We start from the raw sequence: 12,285 nt of genomic DNA on the forward strand, positions 1-12,285 counted from the left end.
ATATCGTGGACAAATGTTGTAGTTTATCAACATGTTTTTTTTTTGTTTTCTTTCTTTTTGTAAGGAATAAAAAACACACTCTCATCCCCACAAAAAACACTGTAGTTGCACATTGGGAACATCTTCTTAAATGTCTTGTGCATAGGTGCGGATAGCATATGTAAACTCAAAAAATCATGCTTCAAACAAAATTTTCAAGTGGAATTCTTATATATTCAAACATTGCTTTCACCAATGATCTTTCGTGACTTTTTTTTTATTTATGGTAAGATTTGAGGCTCTTTCGTTGTTTCTTCATTAACGTTTGGTGATATATGTTCATGTATGAACAATGAGGAAATTTAGCATTGTCTTTTACTACTTGCTATAAACTATAGAATCTGAGCATATAATCAAGTAGAAGGGGCTGATATAGATGTTATTAAGGGTATTCATTATATGGTCTAAATCACTAAGTCTCATCAAACCAAAATAAAATTGGTGGTTTAGTCTGATTAGGCCTAAAAACAGTTTGATTTGGTCTGAGAATTCCTTAGATCGTAATTTTCTAATTTGGTCTTAGTTTTCTAAATTTTAGAAACTAAACCTATTACCATTCAAACATTTCATACATTATTGTTGTTTGTTTCAATTGTTAACTGTAGCTTGACACTGAAGGAGTTGTTTATATTTGAGAAAATGTAAATGTGTGTTATATAACAATAATAATAGGTGGTGCTTGTTACATTTTAATTTGATATTTGAATCGATGTTCAAAATATCGATACATCTAATATGCCAGTAGAGGCATATTGGGCAGTATTAGTAGCTTTTTTTAGTTTTTTCCATATCTGATTCAGAGGGGCCGGTTTAAGGTCCATCCACCCCCTGAACCGGCCAAAACCCTGATACACCCTCTGTAGGAACGTATCAGGAAGCTCCCAATACGATACATATCGACCAATATAGCCCAATACGTGTCAATACTTTGAACCTTGATTTGAATTATATTTGTTATTTATGAAGGTCTGTATGTTGTTGGGGATTTCTAATTGGGTTAAGCCCAATAGATGGTAAACCATATTAGAAATTAGACCAAACTATTCTATTACAATTTAATCTAATTTGGTTCTGTGCTAAAATAGTTTGGTTTGGTTTGAAAAATTCTCAAACCATAATCTACTAGTTTGGCTTGAGGTCGTCTTCTCTAAACCAAACCATAATCTACTAGTTTGGCTTGAGGTCGTCTTCTCTAAACCAAACCATGAACATCCCTAGAGTTTATTACTTCAGTAGATGCCAAGTATGAAAGGAGAGTTCAAGTGGCTGAATTGGTAGTCATGAAGGAGGTAGAGCTCGACTAGGGTTTTCTCCACTTTGTGTATGCTTTACATGCAACAGAGGATTAGGGAGAAATCATATACTTCTTTCAATGCTCTCATGTTTTATCAATTGCATTTACCCAATCATATCAGGCCAGGGTTAAGCCAACCTTAAATCAAGGTCCGGGAGAAATTGTATATGTATACTGACATTGCTACAGATGCAACTCAGGTTGGTCCAAAATGAGTTCAAATCACCCCCACAACGTCCCACAACACATCCTGGTCGTGTATTGGGAACATCTCCCGATGATGACATCATCATTTCTGGGATTATCATCGGGAGGTGTTCCCAATATACAGTGGGAATGTGTTGTGGGACGTTGTGGGGGGCTGATTTGGTCTCGTCAAAAATAACATTTTATACTGCTTCAAGCTCAAGTTTCATGTGAGGTCCATTCAAATTTTGACAAACTCTCAACCCTAACCTACCCAAATTGCAGCATTAAAACATTTGTAGAGATACTTAAAAAAAAAAAAAAAAAACCACAACCATGAATATTGTTTCTTAGGCTCAGTTTGAAAGAATACAAATACAAATAAGTATAATGCAAATACATACAAAATAATATAAAATACAAGATTTTGCATTCTAAATATTTGTATTTATACTCCTTCCAAATTGAACATTATGCCGTATTTGGTTGTAGTGCAATTTTATTTGCACTAATACAAATGTGTGAGAGTGTGAATGAAAATAAATGCAAATTTTTGTTTAATCTTGTTTTGGGTTTTACTTTAATCTGCTTTACGTCTTATTTTATTTCATTTTTAATGCAACCAAATAAAGCAAGGTAAAATTTTAAACAAAAATAAATCAAAACTTGCAGACAAATTATTTGCACTATCATAATTTTGCATAAGTACAAATAAATTTACAGTACAACCAAACTCAAAAGTCTCAAAATGTTGCTTTTTAGAAGTAATAGATGTTTGGAAGTGTATTTGAATTTCGGTCTGAAAATCATTTTCAGATCTAAAATAATAAGACATGGGCCAATGCAAGTCCTCTCTCTCTCTTTCTTTCCTTTTTTTTCTTATTCTTTCTCGCCAATGCAACTCCGACGACAAATTAGTGGCGGCGAGTGCCGGCCTTCCCTCCCTCCCTCCCTCCCTTTATCTCTCCCCTTTCTTCTCCTTCTTCTCTTGCCACTACAACTCATCCGACGAATTAGCAGCGGCAAGTTCCGGCCCTCTCTCTCTTTACATGCTTGGTCGGACCTCCATGCTTGATTGCCCTACACCCTAAACCTTCATGATTGAACCTTGAATACAAAAGATGAGAAGCTCTTGATGAGAAATTTTAGGAGAAATAAAGCACAGTAAAGCAAAATCCTCTCAGAGAGTTGTTTATCGGAGTGAAAATCTGCAATCAATCATTGGAAAATAAGAAAAAATAAGAAACTGTTCAACAAAAAATAAGAAATTATTATTCAAACCAGTAGGTTTTTATTTCTTCTCTACTCCTTCCTTGCCCATTGAAGTCTTCTCTACTCCTTGCTCACCCATTGAAGAAAAAACCTTATTTGTTCGAAAGCAACATGATTGCAGATTGGTAGAAACCCGAGAAAGAGAGGAAAGCCATCTTTATCATCAATCATGCTGCAACGAAAAAGGAAAACAAGAAAGGTTAGAATGACATCAATAAGGAGAGAAAGAATAGTGAAAGCCTTTATAAACCCTGTGCATCTCTTAGAGTTCCGATGATAACAGAACGAAACCTAAAGAGAAAAAGAGCACAAACGAGAGAGGGGGGAGTGGGGAGTCACATGAGACTCAGAGAAGGAAGAAGCTTGCTGAGAAAGCCACTCCTCATTCTTGAGGCGATCTTATCGAGAATGACGGAATGGACGAACGATGGGTTTGGAGAGATAAGCTTATCGAAGCTTGGAGCGGCTAATCATTCTTTCCAGTTTTGTTGACGAACAGGGAGCACGAGAACATGTATCTTGTTGGCAGAGAGGGGAGATTGGAACCTAGTAGGCTTAGTTGCAAAAGGTCGCTTTCTTGGTTGACATGCAAGAGTTTTTGGCAGTGGTGATGGACAAAGACTTTGGAGGGAGAAGAAGAGCAGAGGGAATCAGGACAAGAGGAATGACAAGCAGTTCACATGGCCAGCTTGTGTTGATTTTCATCTTGCCTTCAAAGGACAAAGGCTACATCTTTATCTTCATTTTCAGTTCTCATTCCAGTATTGTCTGAATCGAATCTTCTGCCTTTCTATAAATTTGTGTTGGGCTTTTTGATTCTTCAACTGGGTCTCATATTGCAATTGTTTTTCTTCTGGAAAACAGAAGCATTTGCTCAACCATATTGCAAATGTAACTACCATTCGTCATAGTCAATTCTCGTCCGTTAGAGGAAAGAATGAAGAAAAGATATCAGTTGATAATGCTACGAGTTTAAAATCAGAGAATTCCTGGAATTTGAAATACGAAAGAGGTGGAAAAGATCGTGAAGGCTCCAAAAAAGACCGTTCGCATGAAGATAGAGGAGGAGGAAGATGAGCAACAGTAGCCAACCGATGAGATGACAAGTCGGATTTTAAACTGGTCTGAGATGCTTTCTCGATGCCGGTGTCCGACTATCAGTGACGCTTTCTCGATCGTCGGAGACAATAGTCGGAGGTGGCTGTCAGAGACGACAACCAGAGGCAGAGACGACAGTCGGAGACGTGTAGAAGGTGGTGGCGGGCCACTCTGATGAATCAATAAGATGATGACAGTAATTTTGCCCTTTTTTATATTATTTTAAAAAAATTAATTTATTTTTAAAATTTTATTAAATATATTATTTTTATTGATATTAAAGTCTAAAAATTGCCTTAATCCTTTTATTGAATGCTCAAGTGTCCACGCAGCATAATTTTGTAACAATATATATGTATTTATTAGTTCTACTACAATGTATTTTTAATTACATTGTATTTATTAGTTCTACTATTAATTTATAATTCCCTTTGATTGTATTTGTATTTGGGAGAACGGGAAGTGAAAGTTAATATTGGCGTCCTAATCAAATGCTTTCTACAATTCTTTGTGGCTCGATTATTAGGTCAATAGAGCATTGATTGATTGCCTTGCACCAAATTCATCCAAACATAGCCTTATTACCTTATTTTTGTATCCCAACAACTTGGGTTTGGAGAGATTCTAAGCCAATTATGAGGATAACAATTGCAGCAATATTGATAGATACATTGGTCAGGGATGATGATTTCCTTGTAGGGACAGGGGCAGGGATGGGGAGTGAATCCCCACCCCGCCCTTATATATATATATATATATATATATATATATATATTAACTCATACATATATAATATTATTTAATATTTTATATTTTAAAAATTTTCTCTTATTTTAAGTAAATCTATTTTTAATTAATTTTAATTTAAAATTTTTGAGAATTTGATCTCTGATCAAGAACTTTCCTCAATCGGAGATCAAGGATGGAGGGTCATTTTTATCCTTGATGGGAATGGGGTCAAGGATGGGGAATATGATTCCTACCCCATTATTGTTCATTATGAAGCTGGCAAGGCATGTGCATTTGTATTTTACAATGAAGAAGGAATCCTGACTTGATCCCAATAGAGGATTCCAACAACTGGTCCCAACAACCATTGCAGCTATATATCAAAACATCTCATCATAAAAGGACAAAAAAGATGTACTCAAAGCATTACTGCAATGGTTATTGAGAAGATTGAATTTAGTCTTTTACAAAATAGTACTCACATCATTCTCATAACCACTTGCAGCTGTCTATTGAAAATATCTCTCTATGAATAAAAACATATAAATACGGAGATATTATCAATAAACAATTGCAATTAGGTGTGAGGATTGAATCCGAATTTGTTAAGCACCTGTGCAATATCCGAATTTGTGATTGGGACTAATTGTTAAGCCCCTGTGAAATGGGATATCCAATTTATCGTAATTTATAGATAAAGATCCGTGATACTATGAATACAATTTTTTTTGCTTGTGTATGATAGTAGTACTATGATAATACATCATTTATTTGGAGCATTTTGTCATTTCAGATCTAAACCCTTTTAGGTCAAGTGGGTTTCACATAGTATATGGAAATTAATTTCGGTTCAAGATGCATTATTAGTAGGGCTACTAGGTAGGGGTCATCATTTTCGGACTGGCATGAAAATTATGAGTTTGGGCCTAAGCTTTGTACTGAGTCAGGTTTACAAATTTCTGGGCTGGTCTTGGGCCCAAAACCTAGGCTATAATATTTATATATTGTATACAAATATTATAATATGATATATAATTTATATTTTGGGGGTGTTCTTTTTTTAGATTTTGAAAGGAGGGAAAGCTGGTCAATGGGATTTTGGTTTTCATTGACCAAGAACCGTATATTTATTATTTTTTTTTTCAGATTTATGTAGGGACTGGGACCAGGGAAAGTTTATTTTCCTGATACCCATATCTTAGGTGGATAAATAATTTTCCCACCTAGGGGGAAAGTTGCCAACACTTGAATGGGACAAAAATGTCCCTTTTAATAATAGATTATTATGGTTAAAATAGTCATTGCCTTATGCACATGAGAAATACAAGAACATGAATAAATGCATTTACCTGTATAAGTATTTCGTAGGAAAAACTTACCCAGATAACTGCATTTACTCGGATAAGTAACTTACCGAAAAGTGAACAGGGCCTTTATATAATATTATATATATTAATGTACTTATGGTAAAAGTTATAGGCCCAAAATCAGACCCCTAGTCCTGAGGCTGGGCTTACTCTTTCAATCCCGGAACTAGGGCAGAGCCGGGCCCAGGTCTAGGATATAGCCCTTATCACACTTGGCCCAGCCCATTATCACCCCTACTATTGGGGTGGATTCAGATTGTATGCAATTACAACTAAATCCAATTCTGTTTATCAGAAACATCAATAATCCGAATACAAAACCCGATCAGATTCAGGGGTTTTGATTTGGAATCCCATCATATTTCTGATTCAATTCTAATATGTTTCAATGTCTTTATAATAAAGAAAACTAATAAAATTAAAAAACCACTTTTTTAACTTATACATATAAAGATAAAATACCGGATTTATTACTTATAAGTTTTACATAATTATCTATAATAAATACGTCGAGCTTCTTTCCATCATAGTTTCCGACTTCATGTGACCTCCTTCTCTCTCTCTCTCTCTCTCTCTCTCCCCTTTATGTTCTCTCTTCCGACTCCGTTGTCGTTTTTGACTCAGCGCGGCCCCCTTCTCTCTTCCACTCCCTCTCTCTCTCTCTCTCTCTCTCTCTCTCTCTTCCGATTCCATTGTCGTTTCTGACTCTGTGCGACCCCCCTCTCTCTCTCCATTCTCTATTCTATCTTCAGACTTCATGCGACCCCCTTCTCTCTTCCTCTCTTCCTCTCTTCCTCTCTCTCTCTCTCTCTCTCTCTCCACATTCTCTATTTTCTCTTCCGACTCCATTGTTGTTTCGGACTGTGTCACCCCATTTTCTATTCTCTCTCATGATTTACATTGATTCCAAACACACAACAATGTAAAACCAAACATTGACCAGTTCATCTTTTGGCTGACATGTTTGGTCCTTTTCCTTTTACATTGGTGTACTTTTGTATTTATCGCACCCAAACACAACCTTAATGGTCACTAATGATTATCTATAGAAATCTTAATAGAAGGTGAGTTTTGGACAATAAAACTCAATGACAATGGCTCTCTAGAGGTTTTGAAAAGTCATGATGAATTTAAGAGAAATGTGAAAAGTCATGGTCAGCTTTAGATAATATCCCATTAGATGTGATTTAGATCAACAAATTTATAAATAATTCTCAACTTTTAGCAAGAAAAGGAACGAGAAAAGAGAAGAAAATAGTAGAGAGAAGAAGAAGAAGAAAATGGAGAAGAAAGGGAGGAGGAGTTAGTTCAATCCCTATCTCCTAGCTCTCTAATCTTTTATTAAACTTGTTTAATGAAGACTAATTACATATCTGCCCTTAAGTGGGTGGCCAATTCATCACTTAAAAAAAATAAAAAAAAAAGAATTAACAAGCCCATCAGAATTAGGCCCATTAGCATCTAAACAATATAAGAGAACAATACTAAATAAAAATAAATCACTAGGGCCCAAGCTAAGCATAGATATCAATCATGCCCAATTTGCTTATATAATGTATCAGCTTCCCTTTTGGAATACATTTTCTCAAAACATAAACCAACTATTCTTCGGAAGCAACAAATGGCAAATAGACCTCCCCTAAAGCAATTATCTCCTCTATAGAATGTTTGTCAACCTCTATGTGCTTAATTCCATCATGCTGGACCGAATTATGTGCAATGTTAATAACTACCTAGTTATCACATTGGCTTCTCACAATCAATACACAATTCTTCTAAAAGTAACCTAAGCCACAATAGTTCTGAAACTCCATGTGCCATTGCCATGTACTCTAACTCAGTTAAGGATCCAACTACCATACACTACTTTTTACTCCTCCATGAAATAATGTTCTCTACTACTATAGCACAATATCCCAATGTAGATATCTTATCATCAATACATCCAACCCAATTAGCATCAGTGTATGCTTTCAATTTCATGTGTTACCTGGTTACCTGAAAGGTAACACAAAACCCTCTCTACAACTACAAATGTGTATCTCTGAGAAAATGCATGAATTGACTAATGCTACTTATTATATAGGAAATATCTGGCAGAGTCATGCAGAAATATAACAACTTTCCAAACAGTCTCTAAAATACTCCCATATCAATCAATAGTTTACCATTAATAATTAGGAGCTTATGGTTTAAGTCAATATGAGTGGAAGCTGGTTTAGAACCAAGTTTGCCAGTTACTGCAAGTAAACCCAGGACATACTTGCATTGAGATATGAAAATATCATCCTTAGATCAAACAACCTCAATTCCCAGGAAATGTCTGAGGTCACCTAAGTATTTGATCTCAAATTCAATATTAAGAAGTCTTTTGAGATTATTTACTTCCTGAGTATCATCACTAGAAACCACAATGTCATCAATATAAACAATTAGATAGGTAACCAGGGAGTTTCTTCTCTTAATAAATAAAGTATGATTAGACTAAGTCTATGTAAAATTGAAGGCACCAAAAGCAGTTCGGAATCTCTCAAACCATGCTCCAAGAGACTATTTGAGGCCATAAAGAGGATTTTCTCAATTTACACACATTCCCTTGCATTCCCTTTCCATACACCCCTAGAGGTAAAGACACTCATGTAAATCTTCATTCAAGAAGACATTTTTAACATCAAATTGATAAAGAGGCCAATCAAAAGTAGCAATAAGAGATAACAAAACTCAAACTAAAGTCATTTTTTATGTAGGGGCAATGATTTCTAGGTAATCAACACTATACATTTGAGTATAACATTTACTAACCCATTGAGTCTTGAACCTCTCAATAGTACTATCGAATGATATTTGATAGTGAACACCCATTTACAACAAACTAGTTCATTCCGCTGAAGCAAGTCCACAATATCCCAAGATGTGGTTCTTATGCAAAACATTTAGTTCAATCCGCATAGCATTCCTCCATTTAGGTCTAGATAAATCTTTTGAGACAAACCTAGGGATAGTATGTATAGAAACAGAGGCAAAAAATGAATAATACGTTCGGGAAAGAAGGTTGTAGGACAGATGTTTGGAGATGCAATGCGTTATATACTTCATTTTGCCTTTGCGAAGGGCAATAAGAAGATCAAGGTTTGGGAATGTATTAGGAGGGGTAGAAGAGGTTAATCTATTACCTCAGTAGTAATGGGAGGTATAAGATGCTCATTTGAAGGAGGGGAAACAACTTACTCACACCTTAATCATTGTCCTTGGTACAACCCTTGGAGAATAGGATGAGAAGTAAATGTTGGAGGATGAACCGGATGAGGAGGGGGAACTGAAACATGTGAAAGAGACTCAACGAAAGGAGACCCAATAGAAATAGACGACTTAACAGAGGACACAAGAGGAACTGAAAGAGGAACAGTTGGGGACATAGCAAACAATTCTTTTGAATGCTTCTCCTCAGGATAGGTGCCAAAGAAAAGAATAGACTATGTAAATGTAACATCCCTAAATACAAAACGGGTGCCACTGATTGGATCAAAACAGTAATATTCCTCCTATGTGGAGGCATACCTTAAGAAAGCACACTTTCATGCTTTAGGCTCAAATTTATCTTTGGTGATTGTGAACATGGACAAAGTAAGTGCACCCAAAAATTTGAAGGGGAAGAGAAAAGAGCTCATCATCATGAAAGAAAATGTTAAATAGGGTTTTAAAACCCCAAACCCAAGACAATATACAGTTTATCAAATATGTAGCTATAAGAACAAAACTTAATAGGAACATGAGATGCAAAGAGGAGACTTCTTGCCTCCTCAACTACATGTCGGTTCTTCCTTTCTGCCACTCCATTTTGTTGTGGAGTGTAGGAACAAGAACTCTAGTGAATGACCCCAAAGGCATCAAAGTAGGATGAAAAGTTCTTCTCAAAATATTCCTTAGCATTATCAAATCGGAATATTTTGATTTGAGTGTTAAATTGAGTAAAAATAAGTTCATGAAAGTTCTGCCCAATAGTTGGTACTTCACCCCGAGATCTCATAAGGTAAGTCCAAATATAGCGAGATAAATCATCAATGGAAAGGATAAAAATACTTATAACCCCCCATAGAAGATAAATGGTATTGCCCCCACACATTAGAACGCACAAAATAGAAAGGAGAAATTGATATTTTATTACTCATTGAATAATAATATCTATAACGTTTTGCAAGTTCATATAACTCATAATAAAGACTTAATAGAGATATTCCTTTAAACATTTTCATAAACAAATGACTTAATGCAAAAAAAAGGCAAATGATCAAAACGTAAATGATATAACATGACTCTATTAATAGACTCCGATGAAACAAATTCCAAAACTACTCTACTAAGTGGTCCAAGACATTTATTTATCAGGTGTATCCAACAAGTATATTCCATTCACCTCATGACCACTCCCAATCGTCCTTTGAGATTTCATGTCCTAAAAAACACAGTGAATAGGAAATAATATTATACTATAATTCATGGATTTATTCAAAATAACAGATAAAATATTGGTGTTGAGTTTGAGAACATAAACAACATAGGATAAAATAAGGGAGTCAAAGGCTTTGATATCCCTCTTGTTAGAGATGGTAGCAAGAGACCTATTAGCAAGGGATGTTTCTTCTTGGTTAGAAAGGAGCTGATATTAACAAAAAAAGATTAGACATGTTGGTCATATAGTTTGATGCACTAGAATCAATAGTCCAAGGGGATTTTACGATTACTCGATATAGTAGCATGGTTTGTAGAAGCAACGAACACCTGAGTGAGAAAATGCAGATGAAATGGTGTTGCTTGAGGAGTTGGATGTTGCAATACTAGTCTTCAGGTGATTAATTAGCTCCTATACCTCTCAAATTTTGCCTTCACTACTGCTAGATGCTCCAAAGAAGACTTCTCCTCAATTTTCCTATTCTTACCTTCAGGTACCGTAGCAATATTTGCATTCTTAGGCTTCCTAATTTGACCACCAATTTGACCATCCTTATTAGAATTGTTATTGCTCCAAAACCTCTTGAAGAAGATCTAGATGTAACTTCCAACAGGTGTCCTTGGTATGTTTCGACTTTTTGCAATATTCACATATTACCTCTTTCGTTTTTGTTAGCTCCTTTGGTTTTATTCTAGCACGTGCATAATATTTTGGAGGTGGTCCTTGTAACTGTACTTGCTGCCTACTTTCTTCAATGCTCACCATAGATTATGCTTGAGAAAGAGTTACTTCATCTCTAGCCAGAATGTTCTATCTTGTAACATCAAATTCAGGGTTGAGTCCTGTAAGAAACTCAAACACCCTATTTCTTTCTACCAGCTTCCTAAATGTCTCTACATCCTTGGTTCTCCCCCATACAACTATCTTCATTACATCAATTTCCTAGCACAATGATTTCAACATAGAGTAGTAAACAACTACACTCTTCTCCCCCTGTCTTAAATTGTTCACATGATTCTTTAACTTATAAGCTCTTAAAGCATTCAATTTCTGAGAATGTCTCTATAACACCATCCTAAATGTCCTTGGGTGGAGTCATCCAGAGGTAATGCTAATTTATGTGAGACTGCACAGAGTTGACTAACCACCCAATTACTATATAATTCTCATGTATCCATTTTTCATGTGAAGGATTAGTTTCTTCCAATTTCTTCTTATTGCCTATGAGATACCCTATTTTACCTCTACTACAAATATAAATCCTTATAGATTATGCCCAAGCCAAGTTATTTGTTCCATCCAGTTTAATTGTGGTTACTTGAATAGAAAATGAATCTATTGGACCAATCCTAGACATTGGAATATGCTTCAAATTACTTCTAGATTGCTCCATTGACCAAACAAAAATCCAAAAACAAGAATTTTAGTCCACATGGACCTAATTGAGGTCAGTCTAGTACTTATATGTCCCAAAATTAGGGTTTCACTATACCTAGTCCATGGGAGAACACGAAGAAGAGTCAATCTCTCCTACCAGAGCTTCTTAAACTATTTCCAACTTCAATCACCCTCTTCTGAAGATAAAAAGGAACTCCCCAAGCACTAAGCACCACACCCAAACAATCTTCTTACCCTATAACTGCAAACTCTCTAGTCGGCTAGGGGTTTGGGAAAAAAATCAACAATCTCACTTTCTTGGCAATTTATATCCAAATTCTATCTCTCCAAACCCTCTATCAACTAGGCACTAAAGTTCTCTAAATAGTTAGCAACTCATATCTCCATACACTCTTCTAATCAAAGGGTGTATTGAAAAAAAGGAAAAGAAAAGGAGGAAGAAAACAAGATGT

At 35.6% G+C, this 12,285-nt stretch overlaps 2 long non-coding RNA genes across 3 annotated transcripts; one reads left to right on the forward strand and one right to left on the reverse strand.

Annotated features, from left to right (window-relative positions):
- Positions 1–2,174: 2,174 nt before the first annotated feature.
- Positions 2,175–3,269, reverse strand: LOC148851506 (uncharacterized). 2 transcript variants are annotated; one of them, XR_016099031.1, is made up of 3 exons: positions 3,131–3,269; positions 2,801–2,963; positions 2,175–2,626 (listed from the first exon to the last, which is right to left on the reverse strand). It is a non-coding gene; the product is annotated as an uncharacterized LOC148851506 (long non-coding RNA). The 2 variants fall into 2 exon arrangements; XR_016099030.1 differs by having other exon boundaries at positions 2,175–2,727.
- LOC148851507 (uncharacterized) lies at positions 2,321–4,376 on the forward strand. Its single transcript, XR_016099032.1, has 2 exons — positions 2,321–3,552; positions 3,656–4,376. It is a non-coding gene; the product is annotated as an uncharacterized LOC148851507 (long non-coding RNA).
- Positions 4,377–12,285: the final 7,909 nt, after the last annotated feature.

The sequence above is a fragment of the Nelumbo lutea genome, chromosome 5 (assembly GCF_056320005.1).
Source record: "Nelumbo lutea isolate HS-2025 chromosome 5, American lotus-T2T, whole genome shotgun sequence".
Lineage (NCBI taxonomy): Eukaryota > Viridiplantae > Streptophyta > Magnoliopsida > Proteales > Nelumbonaceae > Nelumbo > Nelumbo lutea.